Raw genomic sequence first — 16,107 nt, forward strand, 5'->3', positions numbered from 1 at the left:
AACTCGGAGTGCGTGCTCTCTCCTGGGTGGGTTGTCAGGATAGGTTTTCTGCAGAAAGGACAGCGTGTTCAGAGGTGCCAGGAACAGGTGCACCTGGGTTTGGCGGGGGGGCCCCGTGGAGGACATGGCAGAACTCGTGGGACAGGACCCTCTCTCTCGATGCGGCTTGGTCCACAGCTGCAGCCGTCACAGGTGGGAGTCAGTTCCACAGGCCGCTGGCGCTTCGCGAGAAGAGGGCACTGGCGGTGTGCTCCAGCGAAGCTCTGCTCGCTGCACGTTCTGTATTTGTGTGCGCGCCACGCCATCCTTTCTCAGAACTCCATGACAGGTGAAGGAGACTGTGTATCTACTTTCTTTGACTTTTCCATATTCTGATACTTTTTAAAATGCATGATTTTATTAAGCTTTTATTGTTTAGGGAAAATTATTACTTTTTAGGTACTTTTGTAGATTTTGAATCAAAACTCAGTCCTAATGACTTTAAAATTTTTGTATATTCTATAAACCAGTTTCATTAATTACTGGTGGACTTGATCAGTCCAAAGTTGATTTTAGAAATTACCAGATAGCATAATGTCTTTCCTCTTCCAGGAAGCTTTCTGATGGACTGAGTCTGTAGATGAAAAAATAATTCATGTATGACTAGCATGATTTTTGAGAGCTTAGTGTGCCTTGTAGAGGTTTTTTTTTTTTTTTCCTCAATTTGTAAGTTGGGGGCCAAATAAATAGGACCATCCTTTTCTTGTATAGAAGCTGAGGCTATGACATGTTCAGGGTCACAGAGTCCACTGGGAAGAACAGATAACCAGTGTCCAGCTCTGGACGCATGGTTTGCTTGTGGTTTGTTCCTTCCTCAAAGAGCTGTTCCTCCTTTGAGACAACCTTGCAATATTTGGGGAAATAATAGGATCTTCGATTTTTCAAATTGGCATTGGGTTGTAGGAGTTAGAATCTCCTGGAGTACGTCGCTGCGCACTCCCACAGTGAGGGCTGGCGTCCTGGCTGGGCAGCCTTCTTACCCTTTTTATTTGCAGCATCAACGAATAGGTGGTGTTTATGTAGATCCCTCCCCCCTTTTTATGTTGAGTCCTCATAGTTTGGACTGTTAGGGTCCCCCTGTCTTCTCTCTGCTGCTGTCTTAGTATAATATGTAAAGTACATCCTCTTGTGTCTGTGTGTGTGTATATAGCAGTAGGTCAAAGTTTAGAGTAATAATGCCTGTAAATAAGGAATGACATATTAGCATATCCATTAGGATTGTTTATTCTTAGCAGTATAAACATCACTTTATTTAGACTGAAGTCCCTGAAGCTTGTCCTTATTGCTTCCCAGTAACAGATAACGTGCTTGAAAGTGTGTGGCTTGCTGGCTGCATCTTCGTTTCAGGGGCTCGTTCTTCAGTCTGTGTTTCACAGAACGGCCGCTCACGGGACGCTGTCAGCGTGCGGAGCCCCCTAAGCTAGCAGAGCGTCCATTCTCCGCACCGCCTCGGTGAGCCCTAAGTCATGACATGAATCTCTAGGCATTAACATGTATACATTTTTATATTGGCTCGAGCTAAGGTTCAGAATCGACTAAGTACTAGTGACTAGAATAGTTAAGAGTCAGAATGAAGGGAGGCCACGGGGCTTCAAAGATGGAGAAAATGCCGTCTTACCTGCTGTTAATGGTGTCCCCAGCTCTGACTTTTGTCCTTTCAGGCAACCCTCGTCTCAAGATGCGATGAGAAGACCTTATTGCTCTGGTGTGCAGAAGAATTACTGGCTCCTTCAGGGGACCTCTGATTTCTCTGTTGATCTAAAATTTTTTTTCTCCTGCCACCCCAAGACAGCAAGCAGCTTTCAGCACCGGAGCCAGTCTCGTTTCCCCTGTGGGCTCTTCTTGCCTGGTGAGATCCTCGGTCACCCCAGTCTTAGGCTAGAAAAGCATCCAAGTGCCTGTCCTCCGGCCCATGTTCTGCAGCTCCGCTCTCCCAAGGAGCTGAGGGTCCGTTGTCTTCCCGCTCAAGGATGGTGGTACCTCTAGTGATTAGCAGGGACCTATCACTGAGTGAAACTCCACATTTTAGGACTTGGGCGGAGAGGTTCTAACTCATTTTTGTAACCTGAGGTTAAGTGGGCGTGGGGAGGGCTGGGCTGCACAGCCTTGTCTGGGGCTCTCGGTGTCTCTGTCTCTGCTTTTCACAGCCCGTCGGTCCCTTCCCTGCACTGGGCTTGTGGCCCTTCCCCTCTGCTTGGAGTATCACAGACGGTAGCCTGTGGGTTAGTCTCCTTCTCGACCATCCTCCAGACTGGCTCTGTTACTGGCTGTTAAAAGGTTGGGCCTGTCAGTGGCCCCACCGGGCAGAATCCTGCCCCTTGCTTACCTTCTGCTTTACTCCCATGTCCCTTCCACCTGAGGTACAACTGGAAAGGACCACATGGGTATCTCGTGGGGACAGCCTCACCATTCCCTCGGTTTGCGTTAAGGTGTGTAGAGACCAGTCCTGTGCAAGTGCGTGATCACAGGGACTGCCCGGCCAAAACTCTCCCACGGAATCTGAAGAGCTCGTGAGCTAGAGGCTGAGAAGGACCCGGGCGATGCGGAGCGAGCGAGTTGGCAGGGGACAGGCGCGCAGACGCAGGGCTGCGTTCGCTGAGCTCTGGGACTCGCAGGGGCGCCTGGGCTCTCCGCCGCTCTCCGCCCTGCCCCGGTAGGTTAGGGCACCGAGGAGCAGGGTCCGGCCTGTTAAACCCTGGTTTGATGTTAAGTGTTGTGAAGTATGAGTTTTTTAACACATCTGAGGTTACAATGACTCATATTTGAAGTGGTATTTTAGTAGAAAAGTGCTTTTAGACTTCAGTATTCATCAAGTTTCTTATTAGCTGGGTGTTACATTGCTTAAGTCATGTCAGGGTCGGCGTTAGCCGGCGTAGACTTTGCTAATAAGGGTGTATTTCTGTGCGCGTGTACACCCACCTGCCGTTCAGAGAGACTGGTCTTTCCCCTTGATTTCTCTTCCTTCACACCACTTTAATTCTTCAGCTGTTCTCTCAGCACGTACCAGATTCCCGTGTCGGCCTTTTGCTGGCTTAGTTCATTTTCAGGCTCACTGCTGCAGTGTGCGGAAGGGCTGCTTTGCCCCTGGGGGGAAAACTTGTATCCAAATGATGACTCTTTAATTATAGAAATGTTTACTATCAAATTTCTATTAGTTTAAACTTATTTTCAAAAATAATTTTCTCAGACTTTGTGTTTACTAGTAATAAAGGCCTAATTCAGTGTGTTTTTTTCCTCAACACTACTTTTTTAAAAAAATTAAGGGAGACGGTGGTAGTTAAAATTCATGAGTTCCTTTGAAATGATGGTACCACAGTACAGAGAGGAATGGGATTCTGTTGCCAAAAAGCCTTGTTCTTGCAATAATTAAAGGTAAAAAGTTGGACTGATCCATCGGCATAGAGAGAAGCCCCTTTGTACTAGTTGGGTGTGGAGCTGGGTTACATGAGAAGTAATCTTTTGACTTTCACACTTGGTTAGACTTGGTTAGACTTGGTTGAGTTAATTCAGGGCTGCAAACCCATTTTCCTCCACGAAGGCCACTTCTGTTCATTTGGGATGCTTTTTGTCTCACTCTTCCCCTGTTAAGAGACTGCAGTGTTCAGCTACTTTGACGACTAACAGAGCTAAGCCGCGGCTCCACACAGGGAATCGGCGCGGCTGGCGCTGGGCCCGTGCCGCCGCTCGCGCAGTCCAGACATGAGAGCGTCCCCTTCCCAGCGCCCCCCAGGGCTGGGAGTGACGCTGGGAATGGCCATGCGCCTCTACGGGGGCGGGGGTGGGGGAGGTGAGAATTGGTGTTCTTGTTTCTGTTTCCATCTCAGATCCTTTATAAAGGATACAATGTAGTTTTTTTTTTTTTTGGTTTGGGTTAGGCACCCCGTTTATGTGATAATTAACATCCTTAACCATTGGTATATAGTCTTTTATTCAGAAATAAACAAAAATGTTTGATGTATCAGCATCTTTGCCCATTTTGTGAACTTTGCTTTCTAGAGGAGTATCATAGTCTGAAGCTCTTGACTTAAACTGTTACCCTCAGCGTGTGTAATGACTTTTTAAGTTTTGTTTGGTTACTTGGATACACAGCATGTTTGAAGAAATAAAGCAACTGAAGAGCAAGTCAAGACAACACACAGCGGTCTCAGATCCCTCCCAGTGTGGGACTCAGAAGAGCACCACACTGTGATCGTTGCCCGGGATAATCCCGGCCACCCCTGCCAGTTCAAGACAGTTGGCAGTCAGAGAGCTCTGTAATAAGGGACATGCATATTTCAGTGATTTTTGGCAACAGCACAAGCTGACAGTAGACAACCATAGCCTCATTGGAGGCTTCCGTTTCTCTGTCTTGGTAAATTCACCGTGTCCCTAGTGCCATGGATGAAGGAGAGCATCCCGCTTGTGTTGCGGATTCTGGGCCGGCCTGGTCATTTCTCAGTATGTCAGCGCAGCCTCGACTCCTCTAGGGGGATGCTGCCGGAAGGCTCGCCTGTGGTGACGGCTGGAAACTTAAGTTAAGCTCATGGCCTTGCCGGGAGCCCGCACGGGCGGAGCCAGTGACCAGGGTGCTCCGTAGTCAGCCTCACTGTCCATGCGCTTCCGTTAGTGCCTTCTGGCTGCCAGTAGTGACTGCTGGTTCACACCTGTCCCTTTCTTGATTGAATATTGCTACAGCTTCTCTCAGTTTTGTTACAGCTGGTGAAGGAAGTGAAAGTACCTTTATATTTACTTTATGTGCAGCCTGTGTTTAGATTCAAGGAAACCAGGTAGCTGATTGGTGTTGCGGCTTAAATGTTATTTATCTGTATTTGTTTCTTTAATTAAAAAAAAATAAAGTTGCTTCTATTAATTCTGTGAGTACATTTTAACTTTATTGCTTTCCAGTGTAGGTTTGATAGGTGTATCTGAGAACTTGTATGTAACAGCAGTTTCACATTCCACGACAGGGAAGAAGCTCGGAGCCCGTAGAAAGCACAAAACTGTCCCCACATGCGTGTGTCTCCACACGTAGAAAGCACAAGAGAAACAGTGTTCTCAGTGTCCCACAAGTGCCAGTCAGAGAGCACAGCAGGCGCGGGCCGGGTGGGGGGGGGCAGGCGCCACGCTGGGAGGCTGCGGGCCGCGAGGCGTCTCAGCGTGGCCGCGCATGGTGGCGACTCAAACTGATGGTTTGAACAAGTGTGTATTTCTTTGGTGGAGGGAGAGAATGTAGATGTCAAAGATGCTGCGCTTCTCTGTGGGGGCTGCTCGCTAACGTGGGGCCTGTGGGCCCCTCCCCACAGCCAGAAGCACAGAAGCAGGGGCAGACTCCCAGGGTTGGGGGTGGGGCAGTTTGAGAAGCTTGTGCTGTGGAGCCTCTGGAGGGTATTGTGTTTTTTTGTTTGTTTTCTGTTTGTTTTTAAATCTTAAATTTTTAGGCTATTTAACCTCCCATCAATAGTGTCCTGAAAACATGGAGAAATTTCATATTTAACAGGGCAAATACTACTTGGTGTTTAATAATTTGTATAGTTTGTAAGTAAGAGGTGAAGCTATCTTTTATGTGTGCTTGACTGCATTTCATATGAGTAGAAAAGAATTGGATCCAGGTGTTCTGAGCAGCAAACTAGTTCTGAGACAAATTCTGAACTGCTTTGCTTTTCACAGTGGTTCTAAGAATCTAAAGGATTCTTTTGCCTGTCCCGTTACCTGCTTCCAGACTAGATCGGCCTGTGAATGAGGGAGCAAAAGAAGGAAATGGTGTGTGTTGTTCCGCTCACTCGGCATTGCCCTTATCTCACCCCGAACTTCACCTTGAATAGTCTGTTTATCATAATGAAGAAATGTACCGTCCTGGGTTTTGCTGGTGTGTCAAAAGAGAAAACTCTCAGGATGGGAGAGAAGGAACTACCTTTGGTCCCACTCTGTTTTGTGTGTCTGTCTTAGGGAGAGACTTGGCCAACCCCGGTCACGTGGAGGGACAGCTAAAGCTGGCGCCACTAAATGGGACAGGTGGTAAGGCAGGCAGTTACCCTGATGGGTGGGGGTGAGGGGGTCCTCCTCTCCAGCAAAGCGCAGCCAGCTGGGTCCTGCAGCGCGACCTGGGAGTGTAAGGCTTCAGGCTTCAGGCTTCGGGGCTGAGGGAGGGGCTGCCTGAGGTGGGAAGAGCGGAGATGTCGGAGGCCGCCTGGGGCCTCGTGCTGCTGATGAGATGAAGCGGTCAGAGCCCGTCTGTCCTAGGGCTTGTGTGTTTTGTTCTGTGCCTTTACGTGTTGTTTTAAATTTAAATGTTTTTAAGAACTTCATGCTTTTCAGATTCTTCTGTCAGAGTATCTTTTGTTTATAGTTCCATGGAAAATTGCTTTAATTAGTCTAGGTGAGCAGTCCTAGCAGTGTAAATATGTATAATTAGAATTTCTGATTTCACTGTGAGATCTCTAACTTTTGGGTGGCAAACAGATCAACAAGTCTTTGCTCATGGATTTTTCTGTGGGGTTGTTAAAATACAAAAGCTTTATTTTTTTTAATGATGACATATCACTTTAGTGTCAGATGATGGTGTGGAATCTGTCCCCTGCTCCCCTCCAGCGCTGCTTCGGTTTGTAGATAGCCAGCTGGGTCTGGAAGCAGCCGGGGGTCGCCCAGCCTGTGCGTGGACACCCTACTCTCTGTTGCCCAGACCGGCGGCGGCGATCGTGTGAACTGCGGCGCGTCTCACTGCTTTCTTTGTTTGTTTGATGAGGTGGATATCAAAAATAGTTGCTGTGCAAAAGTTAGTAGTCTTCTTCAAGAAGAAAACCAGTTCCTTTTTAAATATCCTGTGAAATTGCTTCATTCATTTCTTTATTTTTAAGCCAAATGTCAGCAGAGTACTGCTGCTTTTATCTAGCAATTTTGATATGTAAGTATTAATGCATTTATAAAAATGTCTACATTGGAAAATGTTTTTTCAGTGTCCTGCCTGTTATGCTTTATTCGGACTTTCTGTTAAGAGACCAGTCTGTGCACTGGGGGTGTGTAGCGTGTATTGTGTACATGTATCATTTCATCAGTTACGCGTTGTAGATCAAGTGTGATTATAAATGGAGTTGTTGAGTTATTGGTGAGTGTTCTGAACTGTAAACTGATTTCTGGTGTACCCTTCATTGTCTACAGCTTTTTTTTTTTCTTTTCCTTTTTTTAAAGGTATACCTAGTTGGGTCTGTCTCATACTATGTTTTAGTTGCAAGCAGAAAGTAGAACTTGATATAAACCAGGTTGTTTCCATATTGAAAGGAATACAATTGAAATTGTAGATTTAGGATTGTTAACCATATATGACAATTCTAACTTGACTATTCTAACCTACTGTATACAATCGGATTTTTAAAATTGTAAACATGTATGAACTTGGTTTAATGTGTTTTTAAAAGTGTTATTGTTTTTAAAAATGAAAAAAAAACAAATCTGCTAAAGAGCTGTCGGTTTCATTACTGACTCTGTAAAATACACTGTTCTTTGTGTGTACTGTGTGCTATTTTGCCAGCTGCTGCATTGGCCTTCAAAAGTATTTGGAAACTTAAGATGAACTACATTTCTTGCAAAGTATATTCCTTTCTGTGGTATTTTTGTCCTGTAACTGAAGTATAGTAATTATTTTATGGAAATGTTAGCACTTATGTACCAACTTTGAATAAAACGAAAAATTTACATCTCTGTGGCTGAGTCCGTTCCATGCGAACATGCTGCTGGCGGTCGACAGTGTCCCGCATCTCAGGGTCGAGAGGGCAGTGCCTCGGCCCCTTCCCTCGTGGCTCCTGCCCGGCTCCGGGGGTTTCCCCGCCGTCCCGCTGTCGGTCGCCTTTGTAAACGGGCTCATGGGTGTCAGCTGGGAATTAAGTTCTGTGTGACTCACCGAGTAAAAAAATACTCTAGTTGTAAGAATAGTGTGAAGAACCCAGAAATTGTCACCCAGGTGCACCGGCGGTGAATGTCTGGCCTCGGGTCTTGCTGCCCGTCACGCACACTTCTCGGAGCCGCACGAGCGGGAGCTGCAGATGGCGCCCCGCCCCCCGCCCGCTCCCACTGAGTCCGTGGGCGTTGCACGCCGTACAGCGGTCACTCTCCCAGGCGCAGTGTAATAATCAGAATCTGGAGAGGAGCAGTGATACATTTTTTAAAAAGTACTCAAATGTTTTTCCAATAGTGTCCTTTTATAGCAGCTTTTTTTTTTTTAAAGATCAGAAGCCAGTCCATTGCATTTAGTGTTCACTTCTGTCTCCTTTAAGTTGGAACAGTTTCTCAGTTCTTCTGTCTCTTGGGGGTTGACATTTTTGAAGTTCACAGTCATTTCGTGAATGCCCCTCCTCAGCTGGGTCTGTCTGCTTCCTGACAGTTAGGTTCACCGTGCATTTGGGGCAGGAATATGCACGACGACGTGAGCGCTGTGCCCTCAGACCTTCACGCCAGGGCGCGTGGCGTGCTGTCCCGTAGGCTGGGCGTGAGCCTCGTCGGCCCTGGTTTAGATGGTGCTTCCGGGTTCCTCCACTGTCAGGCTACTCCTCGTCCTTTTGGTGGAAAGTAATGTGCAGGGAGGTAATGGGAGACCATGCCAGTAACTTACTCCTCGTTAACTTGAACCCCTACTTTTAGCATCCACTGGTGATTCTTGTTTAACTTATCACTATGGTGGTGCAGAACTGATTTTTTCAGTCTTTTTTGGCTATGCCGAAATCAAGAGCAAAACTGATGATCACATTGTGAGTGGACTTCAGGGGTGTCCAGCCCTTTGGCATCTCTTCCACAGGGAAGGAGTTGTCTGGGCCGCACATTAAATGCATTGCAACATGTAATCGTAAAAAAACAAAACAATGTTTTAGGTAAATTACGATTTTGTGTGGGGCCGCATTCCTAACCATCCTGGGCCACATGTGGCCTGCAGGCCGCATGTTGGGCACCCCGGTAGATGGTTTATATTTGACTTTTCTGTGCAGTACGCGGGCGTTTCCTGTCAGAACATTTTCATTGTGAAGTTGAGCGCACAGACTCGGGCCCTGGAACGCGACCACTGCAGTGCAGAGAGCGGACGGTTATCGTAACTTGTGTTGGTTGTCTGTGGTGTCTCCCCTTGGGGAGATCATGGCTTGGCTCCTGCAGGCCCTACATTTTGTCAGCTGCTCACTGTGTAACCTTGTGTGTGTTTCTGTTTAAAACCATCATACTTGATATATTGTTCATGCCACACATGGAGCTCAGGCCAGCAACACGCTGACCCACCCTGAACGAAGCCTACCTAGCATGCGTTGTCCCCATCACAGCTTCCTTGCACTTAGGGACCCCTGACAGCACTTGAGCACCACCCTCAGGCCACTTCAGGCAGCCCCACAGGTGAAGCTGTGGCCGTGCACCGGCCCGGAGAGGGCGCCTGGGCACGGGGCGGGGCGGGGGGCTGTGGCAAGAAGGCAGCACGTCACCGTGTCGGGCCTCGGCTGGGAAGGAACGCGTGTGTCGTGTGCCTCGCGTTCCCCTGCGGCTCTGGCGGGGGTGTGTCTGCAAGGGGCTGCAAACGCAGGGAGGGTGTCGACGGGGTTCCCGACAGGCTTCAGCTCGTAGGCTAATTGGCAGATACGGATCCCACAACTGAAGGGAATTAGATCATGTTTGTGGAGCGAACACCTATGTGACCATCAGCCCCTCCCACAAAGTTCACTCCACTTGGGCACAGCTCTGATTGTCAGGGTTCCCTTACTGTCACAACCTGTCTCTGGCTTTTGTTGGGTGGCCCCAACCTCTGCCTCTGAAGTGTCTTCATTTGAGTATTTGAAGTGAAATATTCGAGAGAAATATACTAAGTCCCAAACCTAGACATAACCTCCATTCTCTAGCATGTGCTGCAAAGGGCATGGATTTCAGACCCTTTACCATCTGGACCTTTTGGGGGTTTTTGGGACAATTTTGAGGCAATTGATGTCCCCTTTTGTATGTGGCCTCTAAGTATAATACAGCCCTCCCAGGGAGACACGCTGCTGTTAGACTGTAGGAACGAGAAATAAATCAAACACAGTGAGGGCCACTGTGCCTTTGGGTTCACTCTCCTGATTCTAGTTTGAAATTTCATTGTCACAGCCTGTGGCAGATTCTCTCTCAGGTCCTACGTCTACATGGTGCTCGCTGACTCAGTTTCCAGAAGTTTTCGTAGCTTTTCCAGTCCCAGTTTTATTGTAATATTCCCTGTACACTCCAGAAGTTGGATGTCCACTGGTTTTGTTCTTTTTTTTTTTTTTAATTATTATTACAGGCCAAGAGTCTTTAGAAGTTTAAAGGTACCTTTGTGAGTCTCCACTGGATCTTTGTTTTTGTTTCTGTCCCACGTGTTTATAACTGGTCCTAACTGCACATCTCTGTTGTTGACAAACAGGATGTGCTTCGGCTTCATTATGCATCTCGGCCTGTCTCCCCCCCCCCCGCCCCCCCCCCGCCCCACCTCCGCCCCACCATGTTGCTGTTTTCCTTTTTGCAATGAAGATCATCTTGAATTTTATGACTTGGTTTAATCCTGTCTTTCTTGCTACCTGGATTAAGTACAGTTAGCAGCTTTCATCTCTCACCTTTGCATTTATTCTTTGACTTACAGACTCATCAGATGTTTGTTGAACACACTGTGTGCCAGGTTCTTTGCGTGTCCAGCATCTAGTGAAGACGAGTGAGGTGGTTGTGCCCCTAAATGGATGGCGCTTGCCAGGCATGCGTGCGGCACGAGACGCGCTGCGGGAAGCCGCAGGGCCCCAGCGGGCTAGGCCCCTTTCACCGGCTGCGGGCACCCTCCCCTCCCCACTGCCTGAGCCGAGCCGCCCCCTCCTGCTGCTGGGGTCTGGCCACTGCGGGGGCCTGGCGGCGGCGCCCCTTTGGTCTGTCACTCAGCAGGGTCTGCCAGTCTCCCTTCAAAGCCCAAGTTTCTGAGTCTGTCAGTGCATATTTTAAAAAATTACTCTTAACTCAGTCAACGAATTGATTACTTTTGCTAAATCCACACACCGATGCTAAGAAGACTAAGATTAGATAGAATTTTCTTACAGCACTGTGGTCTCTACTACCGAAGTCCCCTGCTGAGTCTTCCCTCTCTCTCCTGGTGTCCCTGTCATTCCAGGGCGTCCTCCTCTGCTCCCGAAGAGGCTGAAACATCAGGTGCGGGCAGGGAGCTGAATTGTGCATGAAGGGGAGCAGTCGGCAGGACAGGTAGCTCGGTGACGGCCACCCGACTCCTGCTCTCGCTATCAGCTTCCCGAGCTTTGGCATTTCATTTACCTGCTGCCATAGTAACCAGGACTCCTGCCAATCTTTCTGTTTCCCATCTTCTTTTATTCATCCGTATGTGCGTCTGGAGGGGGTATGAGGAGGATAGAAATGGAAATCTCCAAGGAAAAGGATTGTGGATTTTGGAATGTCCTCCAAATAGGACCCTGGCATTGTTTCCAGCTGTGGAAGGAGCATTAACCACAAGTAGTCACCTACTGGGATTGTCGCTTCTCCATTTCACATTCAGGGAGGGCTGCGTTATTTCTGGAGCGAAGTGGAGTTTTTATGATCCCTGAATCTGAGGAGAGGTTATTGCTGAGAATCCTCTGTAAACGCAGCTCAGCCAACATCACTTATCTTTGGGGTAATGAGGAGCCAGACAACTGCCTGCCGGAATGTGGTTCTCACCCTGGCTTGCACCTGCGGTGCTTTGAAAAGTGCTGGTACCCAGGCCTTTTGGAGGCCCAGGCCGGCTGAGGAGAAGCACATGAGGGGCGACGTAGGCACCTCTCTGTTGAAGATCCCGGACAAGTCCGGAGAGCTTGAGAGGAAGGCCCGGTGGGGCTGCCTGCCTTTGACCTGCTTGTTCATGAAGGACCGGCAAGTGAGCACCGCCGCCCCCCCCACCCCCGTGTGACCTCGGGCGAGGCCTGGGGAACAAGTGGGTTAATTAAGGGACAGAACTGTGTCAGGAACTTCACGGATTTACTTTTGACCCAGGCACCTAGTGACCAACAGTTGGTGAATTCATACAAAGTTGGATCTCATGTAATCAAGACTTCCCTCTTCCTCTGTGGGTCAGCACTTTAGATTTATTTGCTCATGGCCTTTTGATACCAGTGCTGGTATGGATACCTGAGCCCGTGCTGGCTGCAAGGGTCCCCTGGGTGCCCCTGCGTTTCAGGCCTAGGTGAGCCCAGTTCAGGCCGTAGAGGCCTCTCCTCACCTCGCTGCTGAAGTTGCTTCACCGCCCTCTGCTGCCTTCCCATGTGCGAGTCTGGCACGCTGTGAGTTCTGACTGTTGCATCATTTGTGCTTCGTCATCGCCATGTGCTACTCTGGGCTGAACTCAGCAGCCATTCCACCCTCACTCCTTGGTTTCTTTCTTCTTTCATTCTTCTCTGGGCTCCCTGTGTTCATCACTGACCTACCTTCAAGAGTACGTTTCAGTGTTAGATCTTCCACGTCTCAAGAAAGTCAGTTGTGGGCACACGGCCTTAGAGCTGACCAGCTTCTCTTATTTTCCTCACCACCTCGGTGTCCTTGGTCTGCCCTGATTTAGGACCGGAGATTGCTGGGCTCTGACCTGCAGGTTCCAATCTTCCCAGGTCCCTGGGAGACAGGGCTGCTCTGAGCCTGGCTGCGCGCTCGCACGGCCCTCTGGTGCCCGCGGGCCAGCCGTCCCTCGCGTGCCTGGGGAGTCAGCGAACGCCTTCTAAGCATGCTGGCCGCGCGCCAGGCCTTGGGTTCAGAAGTTACACGTTAGCATTGATCGTGAGAGACCAGGTGGCATAGATTTAGGGGAAGAAAGTATTGTTAAAACTAATTTGCCCCAAAACAGGTTTGTTTCTAAGACACCTTTTCATGGTTCATTGTAAAATAAATCATATAAGCAAAGTGTAAATATGTATATGTGTGTGTGTGTGTATGTATGTATATGGAACACTCATCTTGTTACCTAGGGGAAACTGATAACAATTTACTGTATATTCATCCAGACTTTCATGTATGTGTACATAATTTTTCCCTTATGAAAAGAAACCCTGTAGCATGCTGACTTCTTTATTAAAGTATTTTCATGTCAATATGTAAAGATCAACATCTTGTTTTTTAGCAGCTGCGTAGCATTTGTTTAATCAGTGAAAATAATTTGTCGAGCCAGTGCGCTGCCAACGAAGCGCTGTGTTTCCGCGTGCTCACCACCCTACCACCAGCGCTGCGCGTGTTTCGCAGCTCAGCCTTCGTGCCCTGGTTACGATGGTTTTCAGCGTAAACCCCCAGACGTGACTGGGATTGAAGGCATACATATCTTAAACTAATATTTAGTGCTAAATTGCCCTCCAGAAAGTTTACATTTTAACCAGCGTAGGTGAGAAGAAACTGGAATCTTAATGTTCTAGTTAAAAAATTGCCGCGCGTAGAAGAAAGTGGCGGTTTCTGCTTGTACCCTGCACAGCGCCCCTCGGATCCTACTGCAGGCCCACCCTGCATCAGAGCCAGCAGAGTCTCCCGTGGGCCCCGCGCCGCGCTGCGCCGCGCCCTGCCCCGCCCGGGAAGCCCTGACCAGCCCTCCCGGCAGGCGCCTCAGGAAGAGGTGGGTGTTGGGCCATCGGGGTCTGGCGGAGGCTGTGGTCCCCGCCCTGCCATCGGCAGTGCTCACTCCTCTGGAGTCCTTGGGCATCGTTGCCTTTGGCCTTTTTTCCAGGCTGGCGCTCCTGTCTTCAAACCTGCACCACTGTTTTTGGCGGGCAGGGACTTGGAAGGTCGCATCCCTGAGGCCGCCCTGCTGAAGGGGACTTCCCGGCGGGCAGCCTGGGAACACTGTGTCCAGGAGGACGCCTGAGAGGGCTGCTTCTGGGCAGACGTTAGGCTGAGCCGTAAGGACCGCTGCCCCCATGGAGGTTCCGCAGGGCTCCCGTCCACCTGTGCCCTGTGCCTGCGGTGTCGGCCTGATCCCGGAAGGCCCTGCAGCTGCCGCTCACTCCCCAAGGCCAGGTGTCAGGGCGCCCCTGCTCTGCTGCAGCACGTCCCTGCTGTTGCAGCTGCTCCAAGCTGTTCCCGGCAGAGACTTCACACATCCCTGCCCCCCCTCTGCCCTCGCAAAGCTGGCTGCGTCGGGGCCCGGGAGCGGCCGGAGCAGCTCGCTCGCCACGTGCTTCTGCAGCCCCTAGTGCTCCTGGCTTTGGCCGTTACTGGGTCGCTTAGAGTGTCTGAGCTGTGAATCTACAGCATGTACTGTCACAGTAGGTTTAAAATGGGAGGAGCCTTTGTTTTTGCGGAGCACGCTGCGCGCACCTGGGTGCCTCCCTGCTGCGCCACCCGCGTCCCCACTCTTGAAGCCTGTTAAGTCTGTGTGGCAGTTATTCCGTTTGTTATGAATGGTCTGTCAAATGTGATTCCTGGGTAGAGTGAGGGAGCGTCAAGTTCTCAAGTGTTTTCTGTCTCTGACCTTTGAAAAGCATATAAAAGTTACTTTTCCAGTCCCCCGCAAGTTATACAATGTGTAGTAGTTCATATCAGTAAATAATCATGTTCCTGCATGTATTTACGTATCTTTACTTTTTTTAAGTGTCCTACACTTGTCCTTACTGAATTTTATTCTAATTTTTAAAATATGTACATGCTTAGTTCATTTTTAATCTGTAATTACCTGGAGGACTACCACTCTTGATTCAGGAAATTGTGAAGGCAAAGGGGCTTTCCCTTGAGTCATGAAAGCATTTGCTAGAACTGCCCTGGGCCCAGTTCTCAGAGTCGGGCTCTGCGGTCAGCCGGGGTCGGGGGTGGCCGCTGTCCCCTGCGCTCCCCAAGCTCTCCAGTCCAGAGCTCCCCTCCAGGCCTGCTGTGTTGGATGGCAGGTGCTCAGAGCCTGCTGTTAAAGTTGCTGTCAGAGTCCCCAGGTAGCATTTCCAGGGACATTCTGGAAATTTCTTAAGGAAGTAAACATTGGAATTAAGATTTACAGAGAATGGCCCCGACTGGTGTGGCTCAGTGGGTAGGGTGTCATCGTACAAACCGAAAGGTCGCTGGTTCGATTCCTGACCAGGGCACAGGCCTGGGGTGCCAGCCAGGTCTCTGCCTGGGCGTTTGCAAGAGGCAACTAATCAATGTTTCTCTCTTTCTCCTTTCTTTCCCTTCTCTCTCAAATCAATAAAATCTTTAAAAAAGAGATTTACAGAGAATTGGAAAGTCATTTCCATTTTCACAGTTTTCTGACCTGGCTCTGCCTTCCCTAGATCCCGCTTGATCCTGGGAGCCGACATGCAGCTCCTCGTAAAGGGAGGAGGGTGAGGTGCAGGTCGTCGCTGCGAGCCGGTGAAAGTGGGTTCGGTGTGGTTTTGGTTCCTGGTGGACTGTGAGGTGCACCCAAGAGCCACTGGCTCAGAACTGTTTCTGCCAGAGTCTAATTTACAAGATAATTTTGTTGACAGTCTTCTCTTCTGGGATGAAAATATGTTTAATTAGATTAGACATTGGTCATTGACCGGTGGTGGTGTTTCTGGGACTTCCATGAGTCCTTAGCTTAAGTAACTTTGCTGAATGAGGATTTTATTTGGGGGCAAGTGGAGATAGATGTTCTTTTATTTTTCCCATCTCTTTGCTCTTGCCTTTATTATAGAAACTTTGCCCATTAGAAGCACTAGAACTGCAGTTTTCAGAATGTGATCTGGGGAGCTGGGGCTTCCCGGGGGCCTCTAGGGACCATCACAAAAGTAACCTTGAGTGAAACAGTTGTGGCCTCAGTATAAACCCAGCTTGTCCTCGACGGCTTCCTCACCACCGTGTACTTCGTGGTGTCCCTAAAAGCCAGCTTCATTTCAGTGACCTCAGGATGATGGGCGGAGCCGGACAGTCCTGGAGTTTCATCTCGGCCCGGACGCCCCGAGTCTGCAGGCGCCCTGCGGTGCTCGCAGCAGCCAGCCTCGGCCCGTGCCGCGGCAGTGCTGGGCGCTTCCCTTTCACCCCTGGGCTCCAGTGAAGAAATACGTGTTTCTGCACATTAACCCTGCGGACGGTCTGAGTTGGCCTCTGGGTTTTCCCCATGTCCTCTTTTGTAGACTGAATACCAGTAGTTTTAGTAACTAAGAATACCAA

At 49.3% G+C, this 16,107-nt stretch overlaps 1 protein-coding gene across 1 annotated transcript in view; it reads left to right on the forward strand.

Annotated features, from left to right (window-relative positions):
* MRPS6 (mitochondrial ribosomal protein S6) overlaps positions 1–16,107 on the forward strand; it is a 58,147-nt gene that overhangs the window by 24,758 nt on the left and 17,282 nt on the right. The window lies entirely within an intron of this gene.

This window comes from Pteronotus mesoamericanus, unplaced genomic scaffold (genome assembly GCF_021234165.1).
Source record: "Pteronotus mesoamericanus isolate MK-2021 breed Mesoamerican mustached bat unplaced genomic scaffold, CSHL_Meso_final contig_116, whole genome shotgun sequence".
Classification (NCBI taxonomy): domain Eukaryota; kingdom Metazoa; phylum Chordata; class Mammalia; order Chiroptera; family Mormoopidae; genus Pteronotus; species Pteronotus mesoamericanus.